Genomic DNA, 17,963 nt, shown 5'->3' with positions numbered 1-17,963 from the left:
CCAGCGGTCAGGGCGCCTGAGTTCTCTCCCAGCTCTGGAAGGAGAGAGAGGCCTAGTGGTTAGAGCAGGGGGCCCAGCGGTCAGGGCGCCTGAGTTCTCTCCCAGCTCTGGAAGAAGAGAGAGGCCTAGTGGTTAGAGCAGGGGCCCAGCGGTCAGGGTGCCTGCGTTCTCTCCCAGCTCTGGAAGGAGAGAGAGGCCTAGTGGTTAGAGCAGGGGGCCCAGCGGTCAGGGCGCCTGCGTTCTGTCCCAGCTCTGGAAGGAGAGAGAGGCCTAGTGGTTAGAGCAGGGGCCCAGCGGTCAGGGCGCCTGAGTTCTCTCCCAGCTCTGGAAGGAGAGAGAGGCCTAGTGGTTAGAGCAGGGGGCCCAGCGGTCAGGGCGCCTGCGTTCTCTCCCAGCTCTGGAAGGAGAGAGAGGCCTAGTGGTTAGAGCAGGGGGCCCAGCGGTCAGGGCGCCTGCGTTCTCTCCCAGCTCTGGAAGGAGAGAGAGGCCTAGTGGTTAGAGCAGGGGGCCCAGCGGTCAGGGCGCCTGCGTTCTCTCCCAGCTCTGGAAGGAGAGAGAGGCCTAGTGGTTAGAGCAGGGGCCCAGCGGTCAGGGCGCCTGCGTTCTCTCCCAGCTCTGGAAGGAGAGAGAGGCCTAGTGGTTAGAGCAGGGGCCCAGCGGTCAGGGCGCCTGCGTTCTCTCCCAGCTCTGGAAGGAGAGAGAGGCCTAGTGGTTAGAGCAGGGGCCCAGCGGTCAGGGCGCCTGCGTTCTCTCCCAGCTCTGGAAGGAGAGAGAGGCCTAGTGGTTAGAGCAGGGGGCCCAGCGGTCAGGGCGCCTACGTTCTCTCCCAGCTCTGGAAGGAGAGAGAGGCCTAGTGGTTAGAGCAGGGGGCCCAGCGGTCAGGGCGCCTGAGTTCTCTCCCAGCTCTGGAAGGAGAGAGAGGCCTAGTGGTTAGAGCAGGGGGCCCAGCGGTCAGGGCGCCTGCGTTCTGTCCCAGCTCTGGAAGGAGAGAGAGGCCTAGTGGTTAGAGCAGAGGGCCCAGCGGTCAGGGCGCCTGAGTTCTCTCCCAGCTCTGGAAGGAGAGAGAGGCCTAGTGGTTAGAGCAGGGGCCCAGCGGTCAGGGCGCCTGCGTTCTCTCCCAGCTCTGGAAGGAGAGAGAGGCCTAGTGGTTAGAGCAGGGGGCCCAGCGGTCAGGGCGCCTACGTTCTCTCCCAGCTCTGGAAGGAGAGAGAGGCCTAGTGGTTAGAGCAGGGGGCCCAGCGGTCAGGGCGCCTGCGTTCTCTCCCAGCTCTGGAAGGAGAGAGAGGCCTAGTGGTTAGAGCAGGGGGCCCAGCGGTCAGGGCGCCTACGTTCTCTCCCAGCTCTGGAAGGAGAGAGAGGCCTAGTGGTTAGAGCAGGGGGCCCAGCGGTCAGGGCGCCTGAGTTCTCTCCCAGCTCTGGAAGGAGAGAGAGGACTAGTGGTTAGAGCAGGGGCCCAGCGGTCAGGGCGCCTACGTTCTCTCCCAGCTCTGGAAGGAGAGAGAGGCCTAGTGGTTAGAGCAGGGGGCCCAGCGGTCAGGGCGCCTGCGTTCTCTCCCAGCTCTGGAAGGAGAGAGAGGCCTAGTGGTTAGAGCAGGGGCCCAGCGGTCAGGGCGCCTGCGTTCTGTCCCAGCTCTGGAAGGAGAGAGAGGCCTAGTGGTTAGAGCAGGGGGCCCAGCGGTCAGGGCGCCTGCGTTCTCTCCCAGCTCTGGAAGGAGAGAGAGGCCTAGTGATTAGAGCAGGGGGCCCAGCGGTCAGGGCGCCTGCGTTCTGTCCCAGCTCTGGAAGGAGAGAGAGGCCTAGTGGTTAGAGCAGGGGCCCAGCGGTCAGGGCGCCTGCGTTCTCTCCCAGCTCTGGAAGGAGAGAGAGGCCTAGTGGTTAGAGCAGGGGGCCCAGCGGTCAGGGCGCCTGCGTTCTCTTCCAGCTCTGGAAGGAGAGAGAGGCCTAGTGGTTAGAGCAGGGGCCCAGCGGTCAGGGCGCCTGCGTTCTCTCCCAGCTCTGGAAGGAGAGAGAGGCCTAGTGGTTAGAGCAGGGGCCCAGCGGTCAGGGCGCCTGCATTCTCTCCCAGCTCTGGAAGGAGAGAGAGGCCTAGTGGTTAGAGCAGGGGCCCAGCGGTCAGGGTGCCTGCGTTCTCTCCCAGCTCTGGAAGGAGAGAGAGGCCTAGTGGTTAGAGCAGGGGGCCCAGCGGTCAGGGCGCCTGCGTTCTCTCCCAGCTCTGGAAGGAGAGAGAGGCCTAGTGGTTAGAGCAGGGGCCCAGCGGTCAGGGCGCCTGCGTTCTGTCCCAGCTCTGGAAGGAGAGAGAGGCCTAGTGGTTAGAGCAGGGGGCCCAGCGGTCAGGGCGCCTGCGTTCTCTCCCAGCTCTGGAAGGAGAGAGAGGCCTAGTGATTAGAGCAGGGGGCCCAGCGGTCAGGGCGCCTGCGTTCTGTCCCAGCTCTGGAAGGAGAGAGAGGCCTAGTGGTTAGAGCAGGGGCCCAGCGGTCAGGGCGCCTGCGTTCTCTCCCAGCTCTGGAAGGAGAGAGAGGCCTAGTGATTAGAGCAGGGGGCCCAGCGGTCAGGGCGCCTGCGTTCTGTCCCAGCTCTGGAAGGAGAGAGAGGCCTAGTGGTTAGAGCAGGGGCCCAGCGGTCAGGGCGCCTGCGTTCTCTCCCAGCTCTGGAAGGAGAGAGAGGCCTAGTGGTTAGAGCAGGGGGCCCAGCGGTCAGGGCGCCTGCGTTCTCTTCCAGCTCTGGAAGGAGAGAGAGGCCTAGTGGTTAGAGCAGGGGCCCAGCGGTCAGGGCGCCTGCGTTCTGTCCCAGCTCTGGAAGGAGAGAGAGGCCTAGTGGTTAGAGCAGGGGCCCAGCGGTCAGGGCGCCTGCATTCTCTCCCAGCTCTGGAAGGAGAGAGAGGCCTAGTGGTTAGAGCAGGGGCCCAGCGGTCAGGGTGCCTGCGTTCTCTCCCAGCTCTGGAAGGAGAGAGAGGCCTAGTGGTTAGAGCAGGGGGCCCAGCGGTCAGGGCGCCTGCGTTCTCTCCCAGCTCTGGAAGGAGAGAGAGGCCTAGTGGTTAGAGCAGGGGCCCAGCGGTCAGGGCGCCTGCGTTCTGTCCCAGCTCTGGAAGGAGAGAGAGGCCTAGTGGTTAGAGCAGGGGGCCCAGCGGTCAGGGCGCCTGCGTTCTCTCCCAGCTCTGGAAGGAGAGAGAGGCCTAGTGATTAGAGCAGGGGGCCCAGCGGTCAGGGCGCCTGCGTTCTGTCCCAGCTCTGGAAGGAGAGAGAGGCCTAGTGGTTAGAGCAGGGGCCCAGCGGTCAGGGCGCCTGCGTTCTCTCCCAGCTCTGGAAGGAGAGAGAGGCCTAGTGGTTAGAGCAGGGGGCCCAGCGGTCAGGGCGCCTGCGTTCTCTCCCAGCTCTGGAAGGAGAGAGAGGCCTAGTGATTAGAGCAGGGGGCCCAGCGGTCAGGGCGCCTGCGTTCTCTCCCAGCTCTGGGAGGAGAGAGAGGCCTAGTGGTTAGAGCAGGGGCCCAGCGGTCAGGGTGCCTGCGTTCTCTTCCAGCTCTGGAAGGAGAGAGAGGCCTAGTGGTTAGAGCAGGGGCCCAGCGGTCAGGGCGCCTGCGTTCTCTCCCAGCTCTGGAAGGAGAGAGAGGCCTAGTGGTTAGAGCAGGGGCCCAGCGGTCAGGGCGCCTGCATTCTCTCCCAGCTCTGGAAGGAGAGAGAGGCCTAGTGGTTAGAGCAGGGGCCCAGCGGTCAGGGTGCCTGCGTTCTCTCCCAGCTCTGGAAGGAGAGAGAGGCCTAGTGGTTAGAGCAGGGGGCCCAGCGGTCAGGGTGCCTGCGTTCTCTCCCAGCTCTGGAAGGAGAGAGAGGCCTAGTGGTTAGAGCAGGGGGCCCAGCGGTCAGGGTGCCTGCGTTCTCTCCCAGCTCTGGAAGGAGAGAGAGGCCTAGTGGTTAGAGCAGGCGCCCAGCAGTCAGGGCGCCTGCGTTCTCTCCCAGCTCTGGAAGGAGAGAGAGGCCTAGTGGTTAGAGCAGGGGGCCCAGCGGTCAGGGCGCCTGCATTCTCTCCCAGCTCTGGGAGGAGAGAGAGGCCTAGTGGTTAGGGCTGGAGGCCAAGGCGCCCGCGAGGGGCTAGCCGCCCTTGCAGAGCTGCGGCTGAGCCGAGCAGGTGACTGTCTGGGGGGCCGCGGTAGCGCGGTGGAAATACAAGCAGGTGCGGCTACCTGCCATTGCCCGTAAGGCGGGTCGCCTGCGTGTCTCCACCGGGGGGGGCTGTGGCTTGGTGCAAAGCCCGTTCCCATTCCCCAGCCCAGCTGCTGCGCAAGGCAGGCTCCGCCCCACGGCCTGGGGGCATTTCCCGCCCGGCTGCCTCCGGGTGCCCCCTGGAGCTTTGCCGTGGGGGGCCCTTTCTGCGAGGGGGTCCAGTTTCCTTTGTCCCGGCTGAGCAGTGGCGTTCGTGGTCCGTTGCGGGCTGCCCCGCCGGAGCCCCCATGGGCAGGAGACGCGGCCGGCTTGTGGAGTGCACCTGCCAGTTACCCGGGATGAGCCCAAACCAAGCGCAGGCCAGGGCTGCTTATGGGGCTTGGCCCGACCTGTGTCCTAGAGCCGCGCCTCGCTCCGCAGGGCTTCAGGCCTCAGCAAAGCGGGGCCGGGGGCTCCCGGCTCTTTAACTGCCCTGCCTGATGATGCGAACCCAGAGCGCCAGGGCTCAGCCTGTTCATCCCTGCGCCAAGCCGGCAGGGTCTTAGCTAATGAGAGCAGGGGGTGGTAGCAGCCCAGGGCTGGGGGTCAGGAGTGAGGGGCACCGGCAGGGCTGGCGGGCAGGGGCTGCGGAGCGGGAGTGGGGTCACTGGCAGGGCTGGGGGCAGGGCAGGGTGCAGGGCTGGGGGCAGGGGCAGTGGGGCGGAAGTGAGGGGCACCAGCAGGGCTGGGCTGGCAGGGTCTGGGGGGCGGGAGTGGGGGGCACCAGCAGGGCTGGGGGCAGGGCTGGGGGGCAGGAGGAAGGGGCTTGGGCTGGCTGGAGGGGAATCCAGGGGGGGCACAGGCCAGCCTTGGTGCGCTGCTGAGGCCTGGGGGTGGGGGGATGTGTGGCATCAGCTCTGGGTGCAGTACCTGAGCTGCCCACCGGGCGGCAGCGTGGCGCCACCTTCCCGCCAAGAGTGACCCAATGAGCGCCCGGGAATCGTGTCGCATGGCACCGCAGGGCGCCCTGCCCCCGGGCCAGGTGTGAACACCGCCCCCTGCTGGATCCCGCCGGGGTCAGCCGCCCGCCAGCCAATCAGCTGCGGGTTCTCCCGCGCCGAGCCAGGTGCGGAGTCTGGACGGCACAGGGAGCCGAGGGAGCCGCCCACCCACCGCCGGGCCCCCGGGCCAGGTGTGAACACCGCCCCCTGCTGGATCCTGCCGGGGTCAGCCGCCCGCCAGCCAATCAGCTGCGGGTTCTCCCGCGCCGAGCCAGGTGTGGAGTCTGGACGGCACAGGGAGCCGAGGGAGCCGAGGGAGGGAGGCAGCCGGGGAAGCCGCCCACCCACCGCCGGGCCCACCGGACAGGAAGCCTCGTGGGACAGAATCTTCTGGGTGCCAAGCTGGGGGCCAGGCCCAGGCGCGCCCGGCCAGTAACCCCCCAGCACTCCTCTCGGGCCCTTCCTCTGCCTGGCAGGCTGAGCAGGGGGTGCGCCCCAGCCCCCAGCTCCCTGAGGTGGCAGCCTTTGTCGCTCGATCACAGCAGCCACCGGGGAGCTGCCCCAGGACATGCGTCCGACCCAGGCGTGGGCCTTTCTATCCCCCTGGGCTGGTCCCGAGAGCTGCTGACCCCACCCGCCGCATCGCAAAGGGCAGCCATGCCCGGGAGTGGCAAGTGTAAGCAGGGGCTGAACTGCTGCTTGCTGTCAGCCAGCTGAAAGGGGGGGGGGGTGCCCACTACAATTGTTTAGCTCTGCAAGGTAATTAACTGTTAACTGTTGAGATGTAAATACAGCTCAGGAGAGACTCCGAGGTGGGGCTGTGGAAACCCCATTCGGCCGGGGGTGATGGAGGGTCAGTGTTGGGATGGAATGTGGAGAATTGTGTATAACTTGGGACTGTTGTGGGGGTCACTAATCACGCTTCCCCTAAATGTGGGAACTGTCAAACATGCCACCAGTGCTTGCAGGAGAGACACCATCATGGGAAGAGGTCTCGGAAGAACAAGCCTCCCCCCTTCCAGAGTTGAGTGGACAGAGCTGGGGGGGAGGGTTTAAGGACTTGAGTCAGCCTGCTTCACACCTGCCAGGTGTGAGCTATAAGACTGAGGCGGCAGGCGAGGAGCAGCCATCAGCGGCGTGGCGTGGAGCGGCGGCAGGCGAGGAGCGGTGACCAGCGGCGTGGCGTGGCGTGGAGCGGCGGCAGGCGAGGAGCGGTGATCAGCGGCGTGGCGTGGAGCGGCGGCAGGCGAGGAGCGGCGATCAGCGGCGTGGCGTGGAGCGGCGGCAGGCGAGGAGCGGTGATCAGCGGCGTGGCGTGGCGTGGAGTGGCGGCAGGCGAGGAGCGGTGATCAGCGGCGTGGCGTGGAGCGGCGGCAGGCGAGGAGCGGCGATCAGCGGCGTGGCGTGGAGCGGCGGCAGGCGAGGAGCGGCGATCAGCGGCGTGGCGTGGAGCGGCGGCAGGCGAGGAGCGGCGATCAGCGGCGTGGCGTGGAGCGGCGGCAGGCGAGGAGCGGCGATCAGCGGCGTGGCGTGGAGCGGCGGCAGGCGAGGAGCGGCGACCAGCGGCGTGGCGTGGAGCGGCGGCAGGCGAGGAGCGGCCATCAGCGGCGTGGCGTGGAGCGGCGGCAGGCGAGGAGCGGTGATCAGCGGCGTGGCGTGGAGCGGCGGCAGGCGAGGAGCGGCGATCAGCGGCGTGGCGTGGAGCGGCGGCAGGCGAGGAGCGGCGATCAGCGGCGTGGCGTGGAGCGGCGGCAGGCGAGGAGCGGCGATCAGCGGCGTGGCGTGGAGCGGCGGCAGGCGAGGAGCGGTGATCAGCGGCGTGGCGTGGAGCGGCGGCAGGCAAGGAGCGGCGACAGGTGCCCAGCGGAGTGTCCTGGGGTGTGGGACGAGACAGCTGGTGGAGCGTGGCCGGAGTTTTGTATAAGGTGCCCCCTATCTATCCCCCCACCCCCATTTCTACCCAGGTTGGGAGGTGAAACCCTGCAGGTGAACTTTGGGACTCTGGGTGGCACAGAGACTTGTGGGCACAGAGACTTTTGGGGAGTCGGTGGACTTCGGGCGAATCTTGGCTGGGGTGGGGGCTTGGCTCATGTTTGGGTTATGAACTCTGTTTGTGGTGTTTTCCCCAAGTTAATGCCGTATGAATTCTCTCTCTGTTTCATTAAATGTTCTTTTCCTACACTCAAAGGGTATGTCTACACTACCCCCCTGATTCGAACTAGGGGGGTAATGTATGCATACCGAACTTGCTAATGAAGCCCGGGATTTGAATTTCCCGGGCTTCATTAGCATAAAGCCGGCTCCGCCATTTTTAAAAGCCGGTTGTTCGAACCCCGTGCCGCGCGGCTACACGCGGCCCGGGCTAGATAGTTCGAACTATGTAGCCATTCCGATCTATCTGTATGCCTCGTTCCACAAGGTGTACAGATAGTTCGGAATGGCTACGTAGTTCGAACTATCTAGCCCGGGCCGCGTGTAGCCGCGCGGCACGGGGTTCGCACTAGCCGGCTTTTAAAAATGGCGGCGCCGGCTTTATGCTAATGAAGCCCGGGAAATTCAAATCCCGGGCTTCATTAGCAAGTTCGGTATGCATACATTACCCCCCTACTTCGAACTAGGGGGGTAGTGTAGACATACCCAGACTCAGTGCTTGCGAGTGGGGAAGCATTGCCTCTCAGAGGCGCCCAGGGGTGCGTGAATTTCCCAGATCACTGGGTGGGGGCTTGAGCCGGTTCTTTGTGAGATTGACCCCAAGATATTGAACCCAGCCCTGGTTACTGCCAGGCCTACCCTGCCGGCAGAAGGGTTACACAAGGAAGGAGCAGAGCCGGTCGGGAACAAAGCGCAGGTAGGTCCCGTCTCCCAGTGGCAAGGCTGGGGCCGCGCCAGCGAAAGCAACTTCCTCTCTCAGCCTGGCTGCAGCCCCGGCTGGGTGTAGCTGCCCGGGACTCCAGGAAGTGCATGAGCAGCCCCGGTCTGCAGGGGTGCGATAAGAGCGTTGTCCAGGGCGGGTCCGTCCCATCTCTTCATCAGATTGAGATACGGACAGAGAGGACACTTCTTGCGTTTGCGGATGATCCCAGTCTGGGAGGGGCGGCGAGTGCGTTGGAGGATGGGTCAGAATTCAAACTCATCTGGACTAAGCAGAGAAATGGTCGGAGGCAAATCTCATGAAGTTTAAGAAGGACGAATGCAAAGTGCTGCCCTTAGGAAGTGTGAACGAGCAGGGTTGCCCCCTCTCTCGTGGGGTCCCACGCACGTTTCCCGTTGGCCCTCTGCTCAGAGTTCTTCACAGGCCACCCTGCCTCTTCGGCCGTCTGTTAGGGCTTCGGCTTCCAACGGCTCGTACTCTGGCATCCGCCCTTGGCGGACGGGGTAGGGGGACCCGGACCTGCCCTCTCTCCCGGGTCCCAGCCCAAGACCCTAAGGACAGACACAGACACGTTCCTGTCCGGCTGACGGGGATTCCTGCCGTTACTCGTCAGCCCACGGGCCTTAGCAGGGAAGCCTGCCCTGGCTGCTTCCTACCCCGGCTACAGCTGGGGGAGGTCCGCACCCCTCCCGGCCCGGCCCTCTCCTCGACCAGCGCAGATGGCTCACTGGAGCCGGCCGAGCCCAGCCGCTCTCCCTCCCGCTCGCTCGCGGCGACCGTCCTCTCTCTCCTCCTTCGTCTCCCCTCTTCTCCGGTGTCCATTTCCCTTTTGTACCCCCAGCCATGTCTCTCCTGACCCACCCTTCTCTGTGACATCACCGCTACACGCCCTGGCCACCCCGCCCTTCTTGCATCATTCCTGGTGTGCTCGTAACACGCCCAAGGCGTCCTGCTCCAATTCGCGACGCCGCCCAGCTGTGCCATGGTGCACAAACATGCAGTGCAAGTGGCAAGACGGGCTCCGCGCTCCCCGCAGAGCGCCGCAAGGAAGGCATTCGGAGTGCAAGGCGATCGTGCCCCGCCACAGGAAGGAACAATCCATGTCTCACACACAATGGGAAGCGACTGTCTAGGAAGGAGCCCTGCAGAAAGGGATCTAGGGGTCAGAGTGGACCACAAGCTTAGTATGAGTCAGCAGTGTGACGCTGTGGCAAACAAAGCAAACGTGATTCTGGGCTTCATGAAGAGGAGTGTCGTGAGCCAGACACGAGAAGTCATTCTGCCGCTCTGCTCTGCGCTGGTTAGGCCTCAACTGGAGTCTTGTGTCCCGTTCTGGGCACCGAATTTCAGGAAAGATGTGGAGAAATTGGAGAAGGTCCAGAGAAGAGCAACAAAAATGAGGAAAGGTCTAGAGAGGTTCCGAGTGGGGCACGGCGGGGAACGTGGTTCCGAGCAGGGCGCGGTGGGGAACGTGGTTCCGAGCAGGGCACAGTGGGGAATGCGGTTCCGAGCGGGGCGCGGTGGGGAACGTGGTTCCAAGGGTGGTGCGCGGTGGGGAACGTGGTTCCAAGGGGGGTGCGCGGCGGGGAATGCGGTTCCAAGGGGGGTGCGCGGTGGGGAATGTGGTTCCAAGCGGGGCGCAGTGGGGAATGCGGTTCCAAGGGGGGTGCGCGGCGGGGAATGCGGTTCCGAGGGGGGGTGCGCGGTGGGGAACGCGGTTCCAAGGGGGTGCACGGCGGGGAATGCGGTTCCAAGGGGGGCGCGGTGGGGAATGCGGTTCCAAGGGGGGTGCGCGGCGGGGAATGCGGTTCCGAGGGGGGTGCGCGGCGGGGAACGCGGTTCCGAGGGGGGTGCGCGGCGGGGAATGCGGTTCCGAGGGGGGTGCGCGGTGGGGAATGCGGTTCCGAGGGGGGCATGGCGGGGAACGCGGTTCCGAGGGGGGTGCGCGGCGGGGAACGCGGTTCCAAGGGTGGTGCGCGGTGGGGAACGCGGTTCCGAGGGGGGCATGGCGGGGAACGCGGTTCCAAGGGTGGTGCGCGGTGGGGAATGCGGTTCCGAGGGGGGTGCGTGGTGGGGAATGCGGTTCCAAGGGTGGTGCGCGGTGGGGAACGTGGTTCCGAGGGGGGTGCGCGGTGGGGAACGCGGTTCCGAGGGGGGTGCGCGGTGGGGAACGCGGTTCCGAGGGGGGCGCGCGGCGGGGAACGCGGTTCTGAGGGGGGCGCGCGGCGGGGAACGCGGTTCTGAGGGGGGCGCGGTGGGGAACGCGGTTCCGAGGGGGGCATGGCGGGGAACGCGGTTCCAAGGGTGGTGCGCGGTGGGGAATGCGGTTCCGAGGGGGGTGCGTGGTGGGGAATGCGGTTCCAAGGGTGGTGCGCGGTGGGGAACGCGGTTCCGAGGGGGGTGCGCGGTGGGGAATGCGGTTCCGAGGGGGGTGCGCGGCGGGGAACGCGGTTCCGAGGGGGGTGCGCGGTGGGGAATGCGGTTCCGAGGGGGGCGCGCGGCGGGGAACGCGGTTCTGAGGGGGGCGCGCGGCGGGGAACGCGGTTCTGAGGGGGGCGCGCGGCGGGGAACGCGGTTCCGAGGGGGGCGCAGTGGGGAACGCGGTTCCGAGGGGGGCGCGCGGCGGGGAACGCGGTTCTGAGGGGGGCGCGCGGCGGGGAACGCGGTTCCAAGGGTGGTGCGCGGTGGGGAACGCGGTTCCGAGGGGGGCGCAGTGGGGAACGCGGTTCCGAGGGGGGCGCGCGGCGGGGAACGCGGTTCCGAGGGGGGTGCGCGGTGGGGAACGCGGTTCCGAGGGGGGCGCGCGGCGGGGAACGCGGTTCCGAGGGGGGCGCAGTGGGGAATGCGGTTCCAAGGGGGGTGCGCGGCGGGGAATGCGGTTCCGAGGGGGGTGCGCGGCGGGGAACGCGGTTCCGAGGGGGGCGCACGGCGGGGAACGCGGTTTCGAGGGGGGCATGGCGGGGAACGTGGTTCTGAGGGGGGCGCGCGGCGGGGAATGCGGTTCCGAGGGGGGCATGGCGGGGAATGCGGTTCCGAGGGGGGCGCGCGGCGGGGAATGCGGTTTCGAGGGGGGCGCAGTGGGGAATGCGGTTCCGAGGGGGGCATGGCGGGGAATGCGGTTCCGAGGGGTGTGCGCGGCGGGGAACGCGGTACTGAGGGGGGTGCGCGGCGGGGAACGCGGTTCTGAGGGGGGCGCGCGGCGGGGAACGCGGTTCTGAGGGGGGCGCGGTGGGGAACACGGTTCCGAGGGGGGCGCGCGGCGGGGAACGCGGTTCTGAGGGGGGCGCGCGGCGGGGAATGCGGTTCCGAGGGGGGCATGGCGGGGAATGCGGTTCCGAGGGGGGGTGCGCGGCGGGGAATGCGGTTCCGAGGGGGGCATGGCGGGGAATGCGGTTCCGAGGGGGGGTGCGCGGCGGGGCATGCGGTTCCGAGCGGGGCGCAGTGAGGAATGCAGTTCCAAGGGGGGTGCGCGGTGGGGAATGCGGTTCCGAGGGGGGTGCGTGGCGGGGAACGCGGTTCCGAGGGGGGTGCGCGGTGGGGAATGCGGTTCCAAGGGGGGCATGGCGGGGAACGCGGTTCTGAGGGGGGCGCGCGGCGGGGAACGCGGTTCCGAGGGGGGTGCGCGGTGGGGAATGCGGTTCCAAGGGGGGCATGGCGGGGAACGCGGTTCTGAGGGGGGCGCGCGGCGGGGAACGCGGTTCCGAGGGGGGCGCGGTGGGGAACGCGGTTCCGAGGGGGGCACGGCGGGGAATGCGGTTCCGAGGGGGGCATGGCGGGGAATGCGGTTCTGACGGGGGCGCGCGGCGGGGAACGCGGTTCCGAGGGGGGCATGGCGGGGAACGCGGTTCCGAGGGGGGCACGGCGGGGAATGCGGTTCCGAGGGGGGCGCGGTGGGGAACGCGGTTCCGAGGGGGGCACGGCGGGGAATGCGGTTCCGAGGGGGGCGCGGTGGGGAACGCGGTTCCGAGGGGGGCACGGCGGGGAATGCGGTTCCGAGGGGGGCATGGCGGGGAATGCGGTTCCGAGGGGGGGTGCGCGGCGGGGAACGCGGTTCCGAGGGGGGGTGCGCGGCGGGGAATGCGGTTCCGAGGGGGGCATGGCGGGGAATGCGGTTCCGAGGGGGGGTGCGCGGCGGGGAATGCGGTTCCGAGGGGGGCATGGCGGGGAATGCGGTTCCGAGGGGGGGTGCGCGGCGGGGAATGCGGTTCCGAGGGGGGCATGGCGGGGAATGCGGTTCCGAGGGGGGGTGCGCGGCGGGGAATGCGGTTCCGAGGGGGGCATGGCGGGGAATGCGGTTCCGAGGGGGGGTGCGCGGCGGGGCATGCGGTTCCGAGCGGGGCGCAGTGAGGAATGCAGTTCCAAGGGGGGTGCGCGGTGGGGAATGCGGTTCCGAGGGGGGTGCGTGGCGGGGAACGCGGTTCCGAGGGGGGCACGGCGGGGAATGCGGTTCCGAGGGGGGGTGCGCGGCGGGGAATGCGGTTCCGAGGGGGGCATGGCGGGGAATGCGGTTCCGAGGGGGGGTGCGCGGCGGGGAATGCGGTTCCGAGGGGGGCATGGCGGGGAATGCGGTTCCGAGGGGGGGTGCGCGGCGGGGAACGCGGTTCCGAGGGGGGCACGGCGGGGAATGCGGTTCCGAGGGGGGCGCGGTGGGGAACGCGGTTCCGAGGGGGGCACGGCGGGGAACGCGGTTCCGAGGGGGGGTGCGCGGCGGGGAATGCGGTTCCGAGGGGGGCATGGCGGGGAATGCGGTTCCGAGGGGGGGTGCGCGGCGGGGAATGCGGTTCCGAGGGGGGCATGGCGGGGAATGCGGTTCCGAGGGGGGGTGCGCGGCGGGGAATGCGGTTCCGAGGGAGGCATGGCGGGGAATGCGGTTCCGAGGGGGGGTGCGCGGCGGGGAATGCGGTTCCGAGGGGGGCATGGCGGGGAATGCGGTTCCGAGGGGGGGTGCGCGGCGGGGCATGCGGTTCCGAGCGGGGCGCAGTGAGGAATGCAGTTCCAAGGGGGGTGCGCGGTGGGGAATGCGGTTCCGAGGGGGGTGCGTGGCGGGGAACGCGGTTCCGAGGGGGGCACGGCGGGGAATGCGGTTCCGAGGGGGGGTGCGCGGCGGGGAATGCGGTTCCGAGGGGGGCATGGCGGGGAATGCGGTTCCGAGGGGGGGTGCGCGGCGGGGAATGCGGTTCCGAGGGGGGCATGGCGGGGAATGCGGTTCCGAGGGGGGGTGCGCGGCGGGGCATGCGGTTCCGAGCGGGGCGCAGTGAGGAATGCAGTTCCAAGGGGGGTGCGCGGTGGGGAATGCGGTTCCGAGGGGGGTGAGTGGCGGGGAACGCGGTTCCGAGGGGGGTGCGCGGTGGGGAATGCGGTTCCAAGGGGGGCATGGCGGGGAATGCGGTTCCGAGGGGGGGTGCGCGGCGGGGCATGCGGTTCCGAGCGGGGCGCAGTGAGGAATGCAGTTCCAAGGGGGGTGCGCGGTGGGGAATGCGGTTCCGAGGGGGGTGCGTGGTGGGGAACGCGGTTCCGAGGGGGGTGCGCGGTGGGGAATGCGGTTCCAAGGGGGGCATGGCGGGGAACGCGGTTCTGAGGGGGGCGCGCGGCGGGGAACGCGGTTCCGAGGGGGGTGCGCGGTGGGGAATGCGGTTCCAAGGGGGGCATGGCGGGGAACGCGGTTCTGAGGGGGGCGCGCGGCGGGGAACGCGGTTCCGAGGGGGGCGCGGTGGGGAACGCGGTTCCGAGGGGGGCACGGCGGGGAATGCGGTTCCGAGGGGGGCATGGCGGGGAATGCGGTTCTGAGGGGGGCGCGCGGCGGGGAACGCGGTTCCGAGGGGGGCATGGCGGGGAACGCGGTTCCGAGGGGGGCACGGCGGGGAATGCGGTTCCGAGGGGGGCATGGCGGGGAATGCGGTTCCGAGGGGGGCGCGGTGGGGAACGCGGTTCCGAGGGGGGCACGGCGGGGAATGCGGTTCCGAGGGGGGCGCGGTGGGGAACGCGGTTCCGAGGGGGGCACGGCGGGGAACGCGGTTCCGAGGGGGGGTGCGCGGCGGGGAATGCGGTTCCGAGGGGGGCATGGCGGGGAATGCGGTTCCGAGGGGGGGTGCGCGGCGGGGAATGCGGTTCCGAGGGGGGCATGGCGGGGAATGCGGTTCCGAGGGGGGGTGCGCGGCGGGGAATGCGGTTCCGAGGGGGGCATGGCGGGGAATGCGGTTCCGAGGGGGGGTGCGCGGCGGGGAATGCGGTTCCGAGGGGGGCATGGCGGGGAATGCGGTTCCGAGGGGGGGTGCGCGGCGGGGCATGCGGTTCCGAGCGGGGTGCAGTGAGGAATGCAGTTCCAAGGGCGGTGCGCGGTGGGGAATGCGGTTCCGAGGGGGGTGCGTGGCGGGGAACGCGGTTCCGAGGGGGGCATGGCGGGGAACGCGGTTCTGAGGGGGGCGCGCGGCGGGGAACGCGGTTCCGAGGGGGGCGCGGTGGGGAACGCGGTTCCGAGGGGGGCACGGCGGGGAATGCGGTTCCAAGGGGGGCATGGCGGGGAATGCGGTTCTGAGGGGGGCGCGCGGCGGGGAACGCGGTTCCGAGGGGGGCATGGCGGGGAATGCGGTTCCGAGGGGGGCACGGCGGGGAATGCGGTTCCGAGGGGGGCATGGCGGGGAATGCAGTTCCGAGGGGGGCGCGGTGGGGAACGCGGTTCCGAGGGGGGCACGGCGGGGAATGCGGTTCCGAGGGGGGCGCGGTGGGGAACGCGGTTCCGAGGGGGGCACGGCGGGGAACGCGGTTCCGAGGGGGGCGCGGTGGGGAACGCGGTTCCGAGGGGGGCACGGCGGGGAATGCGGGTCCGAGGGGGGCATGGCGGGGAATGCGGTTCTGAGGGGGGCGCGCGGCGGGGAACGCGGTTCCGAGGGGGGCATGGCGGGGAACGCGGTTCCGAGGGGGGCACGGCGGGGAATGCGGTTCCGAGGGGGGCGCGGTGGGGAACGCGGTTCCGAGGGGGGCACGGCGGGGAATGCGGTTCCGAGGGGGGCATGGCGGGGAATGCGGTTCTGAGGGGGGCGCGCGGCGGGGAACGCGGTTCCGAGGGGGGCATGGCGGGGAACGCGGTTCCGAGGGGGGCACGGCGGGGAATGCGGTTCCGAGGGGGGCGCGGTGGGGAACGCGGTTCCGAGGGGGGCACGGCGGGGAATGCGGTTCCGAGGGGGGCATGGCGGGGAATGCGGTTCTGAGGGGGGCGCGCGGCGGGGAACGCGGTTCCGAGGGGGGCATGGCGGGGAACGCGGTTCCGAGGGGGGCACGGCGGGGAATGCGGTTCCGAGGGGGGCGCGGTGGGGAACGCGGTTCCGAGGGGGGCACGGCGGGGAATGCGGTTCCGAGGGGGGCATGGCGGGGAATGCGGTTCCGAGCGGGGCGCAGGATGTGGACTTAGCACAGAGAAGTTTAACCAGACAATAAAAGAAAGAAAATAAGCTGAGCACGTCTAACTAGACATTCCCTGTCTACTCACAGATCTGTGTGTCAAGGGCCAGTCCATGCCCATGCCCATGCCCTGTACTCTTTGTACGCATGGTAGTTCTGCCTGGTTCAATTCATCGCGTTCCCCCAGCTCCTGGCTTCAACTCACATAAAGAAGAAAAAAGCAAGTCATCTTCCTTTCATTTCGAATCTCAACACCTTCTCCCATTGGCTCTCCTGGCTCCCTGCCAACACCTCCTAGCTACTTGAGTTTAACCCTTTAGTCACTGAATGCTGGGATGCCCAGAAGAGGACAGCCCTCCTGTCTATCACACCCCCTAACCTGAGACAAATACACCCCAACAGATTCACACCCCACAATGGAAACTCTAATTCAGGAACCGACCCCTGCAATGAACCCTGTTGCCCACACTGTCCACGCCGCTACCCTAGTGGCACCATCTCAGGGCCATCAGCCACGCCATCAAAGGCCGGTTCACTTGCACACCTACTACCGTGATATTTGCCATCATGTGCCAGCAATGTCCCTCTGCCGTGTACATCAAACAAACCGGACAGTCTCTGTGCAGAAGAATGAATGGACACAAATCAGACACCGGGAACGGCAGCATCCACAAGCCAGTGGGGGAGTCCTGTCACCTCCCTGGTCACACAGTCACTGACGTGCAAGCTGCCACGGCCAGCCTGAGAAACGTCCAAACCAGACTGCAGAGAGAAACGGTGACGCTGGGATTCATTCAGAAGGGGTCTGAACACAGACCTAGACCGGCTCGCTCATTACACCAGGCCACACTTCCGGCGTTCTCGCTTTCTCATCCCTGGAGATGAGCCACACTCACCCTGAGCTAATTAGCATGGATGTCACACTCCTATCCCTATCCTTTCCCCGCCTCCTTTTTCCTCTCTTTTCTCTTGAGCATCTGCGGAAGCAAACGGCAGCTCACAGATGCGTATGTCTCAACACATTCGTTCTTCAAAGTGTCACCAGACTCCTTGCTGGTTTTACCGGGAGTGATGACACCAACTGTGGGACGTGTGTGTGTGTGAATGCATGGGCTGATTTCTATGCTGTATTTGCAACACGCACGGGGTACTGCCTTTTGGGACATCGTGGGGGGCTGTCCACTCTTATGGCCCTGGGCCCACTCTGGCGTCGCAGTCACCGGTGGCTGTGTTGGGCTGTGGGTGACCCCTACTGGCCTGTGTGTGTGAACACTGCCCAGCGGGGGGTGGTCCCTGGGGGCAGTGCACATAGACCAGTGTTTCTTAAACTGTGTTCCGTGGCACACCGGTGTGCCGTGAGGAGGTGTGCTGCGGAGAACAACAGAATTCAAAATGGCTGCCCTTAAAGGGGCAGGTGACCTTTTTTTTTCTCAATAACTTTCCCCCGACCCTTTTTTCCCCCAACCTTTTTTTTTCTCAACCAAAAATCCTTGTTGTTCCTCATTTAAAAAAAAATATTGTTTGGTGTTCCTCGGTCTTAAAAAGTTTAAGAAACACTGACGGAGAGCATGACTAGCAACTTCACACCTGGCCAGGGGAAGGGGGTGAACAAAGGAAGGAGTGTGGCTACCTGGGGGGAGGAGTGTTCGCTGGTTTGGAGACGGGCGGTCTGCACATGGGGACGCAAGGAGGAAGGAGACTAAAACCAGTGTAGGAGGTTCAGGGGCCTGTGAACCCCTCCCCCCAGGGAACTAGGGCTGTCGGCCTATCTTTTGCCTGCATCGAGCCTACGCTGGGCTGTATCTCGGAGAAGCAATAAACCCATTTGTACTCTACTGGCTGGCGGAGTCACATCTGGCTGTGGACGGGGTGCAGGGTCGGGGGTCTCGGACGTGCCCTCACACTTTTCCCTTGAAACAGATCCTGTGTGCTTCTGGGTGTAACACCCGGGGGTGGTGGCCCCCTGGACTCACCAACTGTGTCAGTGCCCTGTCCTGGGGGCACCCCAAGGACCGACAGGAAACGAGGGCTTTCACCACCAGTCCCTTGACATTGAGCGTCATGCCCTTTGGAGGCTGCAGTGCCCCGGGATCATTCCAACGGCCTGAGAGTGGCAGATTGCACATCCGAACCCGTGCGTCCGGGCAGGCGCAAACTGCCATTCTCAGGCAAAAAAACCTTCCAAGCCAGACTGGAAGGAGAAGTGGCCCTGCTGGGATTCATCTGCCAATGGGGCCCCGTCAGAAGGGGTCTGAACAGAGACCTGGGCCGGCTCGCTCATTGCACCCGGCCACTTCCCCTTCCGGCGCTCTCGCCTTCTCATCACTCCAGACTCAAGCCCCCCCGGATGGAATGGGACCAGGGTGGGAGGGGCGGGTCTCTGTGCACCTGCTAGGAAGGGGGAGGGGGCTGGGGATGTGGGCAAAGGCTGCAACATCAGAGCTACAGACACGCCTGCCTGGAGTGAGCCCCGCCCCCACACGCCGCGTTGCCTGCTCTTCTGCTTGTCTGCTTTCGTCCTGCGGGACAAGACCTGGGGGAAGGGAGGGCAAGTCCCTCA

General features: G+C 67.1%; 1 protein-coding gene across 1 annotated transcript in view; it reads left to right on the top strand.

The window, feature by feature from the left end:
• Window positions 1-17,963, top strand: part of LOC102443745 (zymogen granule membrane protein 16) — a 74,011-nt gene that overhangs the window by 17,237 nt on the left and 38,811 nt on the right. The window lies entirely within an intron of this gene.

The sequence above is a fragment of the Pelodiscus sinensis genome, chromosome 5 (assembly GCF_052426305.1).
Source record: "Pelodiscus sinensis isolate ZL-2025 chromosome 5, ASM5242630v1, whole genome shotgun sequence".
Classification (NCBI taxonomy): Eukaryota; Metazoa; Chordata; order Testudines; family Trionychidae; genus Pelodiscus; species Pelodiscus sinensis.
This window is presented reverse-complemented; position numbering and strand designations above follow the sequence as displayed.